We start from the raw sequence: 4,661 nt of genomic DNA on the forward strand, positions 1-4,661 counted from the left end.
AGGGCGCACGCCGTGTTTACCGACGATGCACCCAAGAAGTGGTATTTCGCTTGCAGCGAATATACAGTTCTTGAGATTTGCATACATTTTATGCTTTCGCATGTGTAAGAACCTGACGAACGTGAGTTTTATGAACTTCCACGTCCGTCTTACCGTCCATGGCCCGGCTATGGACGAATACATCGTCAAAATAAATCGGTGCGAATTCTCGCACCGGTCTCAACAGATTTGTTACACATCTGATGAATGTTGCAGAGACGTTACTAAGCCTCTGAGGCATCACTAGCCATTCCGAGAGCATCCCACTGGGAGTACTCACTGCTGTGTACGGGATGTCCCGTTCACGTATAAGGATTTGGTAACACTCATTTATCAGATCTATCGACAAAAAGATCGTACTCTTAGACATACCATCTATGATTACGTCTTTACCAGGTATCGGCGCTTGAGCCGGAACCGTTGCAGCATTCAGTTTGTTGAATGCGTGCACTATTCGCCACCCTCCTGTGGCCTTTCGCACACAGAAGGTCGGAGAGCTATGTGATGAGGTTGACTCCCTTACATGGCCCGCTTTTACTCGTTCGGTAAAGAATTTATCGATCGCAAGTGCTTGTTCACGAGGCAGTGGCCACTGCTTCATGACACAGTACTTTGAGCCCGGTTTGAGCTCGATCTTATGTCGAGTGCCTTAATCCTTAGGCAACTCGCATGGAATTGCTTCATGGAATACATCCCTGAATTCAATTAAATCCTCGTATAGAGGATATACTTGAGTGACTCCCAAGATTCAGTAGTTTATCGTATAATCCGAGTCTTTCCATCGAGGACACTTTCGTCCATCGAGGAGCTGCTGAGAACCCATTCGTTCTCTGCAAAAATTACCGCTGACCGAATGTCGGTTACATTATCGTCCTCAGTGACGAGCACGCAGATCTGTTTCATTTTATCACCATGCAGATCTCTCAAGAACCGCTTAGGTTCTAGGGTTGGTAATTGAGTTATCTCCGAAGTTAACTTCGGAGGCGCATACAGATCAAGAGTATAAGCGCCTACTCTCGATCCGTCATTAACCAAGACATTTAATGTCTCGGATTCTTCCTGGGGTTTCTCCAAAGGCTGCCGAGGGATTAATCCCTCGGGATCTTGAAGTCTAGTTACTTCAACTATTTGAGGAGATTTATCTTCAAGAACGCGGAGACCTCTTCCCTCAACGTCTTCCGAGTGTGATTGCGCTATCACAGTCGGGTCCTCTACGGTCGACTCTCTACTCGACCTAGGATCATCGTGGTGTCCCTTTGAAGCAACCGGTATACTCCTTGAATGTCGGCCACCAAGCGTACATTCATGTCTCAATCCACTCGACCTCTTCGAGTAGTGTGGACTTTCGGCGCTGCTGTGAATTTGCACAGCCGCCTGTAGCTGACTCCACAATGTGATTGGTAATCACACTGTGATCTTGTTTAGTTGTTCTAACGACCGTACCACAAGTGAGGCCATCGCACTCACTCGTAGCACATCCACACGCTTTTGGACGCTCAAAGACGTTCATCAGATGGCCATCTGATAAACGAGTGGCAGGCATCTTCACGGATCGATGCTGCCAGCTGATCCTTGGCTCGTATTTTCTGAGCCAAGGTAAACCTAGGATGACATCAAATTTACGCAGTCCACTAGAGCTCTAATTGACAGAACATTTGTCACTTTCAACTTCAAGGTGATGAGGGATACATCATCACCAGGTGCAGAGACACATAATGATTGTGTGTCAACTTTAGTCAAGAAATTTGCAAATTCTCTTGAGGTTGCTGAATCAGTGGCGTTGCGCCCCTACTGACACCGACCGTTTTTTGGCGGTCCGCCTCGCTGTTGCCATTTCGCAACAACGTCGGACCCGCGACCGTTACCCTTTTTGGCATACGGTCCAAAATTACGTTCAGCACCTATCGGAACTAGGCGAGGGGCACTACAGTCATGAGTGTTGTGTTCTAATTTTTGGCAGTGATGGCATTTCTGCAATCGCTTATTGCTCGAAAAGCGAGGTCTCTCGCTTTCGATGTAGGAGAGGTACATGGGTTCTGGACCTTCGAACTCGTGTCGTCTTGGAGGACGATATGATGACGAACTAGCTTGAGCCTGTCTCAAGCTAAATTCCTCCTGTTCCGCAACGGATTTTGCTTCTTTAAGCGTATCCAGTTTCAAACGGAGCAGGTGGGTCTTTACGGGACCGTCCGTAGTACCTTGCCTGAACGTTGTTATTAACTTGTGTCCATAGACTGGGTTATTTGTAATACAACTCGCTAGAGTCGTATGTGCTGGGCATATGCGTGTACATGACGCTTGCCTTGCTTGAGTTTCAGAAGCTCTGAACGAGCTCTCAACTCAGCCCTTGGTGGTTCAAACGTCTGTTTGTGCTGGGCTTCAAAAGCCTCAAGCGACCCAAAGACATATAGGTCGCGCAACTTAAGGCCCAATGCCCAAGTTTTGGCACGACCTGCCAAATTAGATTGAGCAAATACGACTTGCATTTGCTCGTCGACGATGTGACATGCCCTAATGGCATCGTCCAACTCGACAAACCATCTCAAGAGGGAGTCTTCTTCGACTCCCCTATACTTAGAGATGTCAATTTTTAATGTTTCGGGACGACGAGTTTTCGTCCTCCCAGGTACAGAGATCGGTACCTGTTGTAACCTTAATACTTCTGCCTGTTGAGAGCCTTGCTGATTCAGCAAGGCTACCTTCTCCTTCATCTCGTCAAGTTCTTGTTGTATGAAATTGGCGATGGCCGAATGGATGTCATCTCTGTCCAAAATTGGACAGCATTGCCAAGATGACATCGTTTCCTACGGTCGAACTCATTCGTTCGACCGCATTCCTTTTTATGTCACTTAGAAAGAAGTAGCTTTCACGCGAAACGTGATGCGTATTCCCGCTATCATCAAACATGTAAATGTTGATGAAGGAAATGTGGACCTTGGACGGACTACAAAGTGCTACCAGGTGTAATGGGGCACTACGACTTGTACTGCTTCAGTACAAGTCCACTTCGCACTGCTTCAGTTGCGAGTGGTGCCTTACGTAATTTCACGTACACTAGTACGTGCAGAAGAAGACTTCTCTTTATGGCAACTAGCTTAAAGAAGGTTTAATGAAAACTGTATTAATATAGTTAAGTATCTTTTCTATCTATCTTGTTAATGCTAACTTAATTATAAACTAATACTAAACATGCAACAGAAATCTTAACTTATCATATCTTATCTTATTTTATCTTATCTGTCTCTCTCTTTTGTTCACATCTATAGCTGATTAGTCTGCGGAATAAATAGATATAATGGTGGAACTGTGAGCAGCTTTACGCGGCGCTAGTTCACTCGATCAATCTAGCGCACGTGTTTCCATACATGGCGCTAAAGATGCCACCTAAAAAGGGCCACAATGGTGGGTCGTCTACGAAGACGCCCACTGAACCTCACACTAAGCGTACGCACCGCGTTAATTCGCCGGCCGCGTTAAAAGCCTTAGTCGAAACGCTGACAGCCACTGCTGCTGTCGCGTTAACAAGGCTAAAGGATCCATCCCACTTTAACAGTGAGGATGTTGATCCGTTGCTCATTGTCGACTACAATGAGTCAACACCGGTGCCGTCACCTCATAGTAGTGATGCGGACAACGAGCTCATGAGGAAGGATGGTGGTGCATTATTGCCCATCCAAACTTCTCTCATGGCTCACAACATGGACACAGCAGCATTTACGAAGGGAAAGCGCAGCGACAAGTAATGAGAGCGCTGCCCATGAAGGCGCAACCGCTTCTGCGTTGGGTATAACCACAACGCCTTATGCTCAGACCATAATCCATAATGGTTCTGACATTGAGGATTCGGAGCCTAAACCTCCGCCGACGACACGTGAACGTGCTCAGTCGGTGTCACAAGCCAGTCGCTTAGAACGTGGCTATGTGACGGGTGGCATTCCAAAGATGCCCCTCTATCAAAGTGGCCTCGTTTAAACGGGACAAGAGCGTTGCTCATAGAGCGCGCTCTTGTGGACGCACGTAATAATTATGGCGTCTTTTAATCATGGAGGGCTCAGGGAAATCGCTTGGGCGTATTTTCCCGATCCCGGTCGTGTTGCGTTCAAATGAAACGCCCGACCAATACGAGGCGGAATTCCTGCGCCGCATTCCGATGCAACGAAACAGCGGTCGCAGCGAATTAATTTCGCCCGCTTGCCTATGAAAGAAATCATGGGCGGTACCGTACCCCCTGTTTCTTCTCACAACGCTACTTCTGCTAGTCGATTTGAGACTAGCGAAGAGGCCTCAGCTGGTACTCCTTTTCATAGGCAGCCACCAAGCCGGGTACATCAATACGTAGGGTATCGATCGGTTCTCAAGAGTCAAAACTCTTCGAGTAATCTTACCATTGGACGAGGTTCTGATACCCTTGCATCACGGAGCGGTGGGCAAGCAACCTTCCAACAAGGAACCTACTCGCATCCATCAGTGCAGGTGGCGCCCGATAGGAGAGGCGATCTCGCCCACCTACTCGCGGCTGCCTTCCCCTCGCCCGTTCAGTCGGATGCTTTAAGCGCTGCTGGACAAATTATTGCGGTTCTCGAGAGTCAAGTCTCACGACTGACCTCGGATCTCGTTGATGT

This window comes from Bremia lactucae, linkage group LG16, assembly GCF_004359215.1.
Source record: "Bremia lactucae strain SF5 linkage group LG16, whole genome shotgun sequence".
Lineage (NCBI taxonomy): Eukaryota > Oomycota > Peronosporomycetes > Peronosporales > Peronosporaceae > Bremia > Bremia lactucae.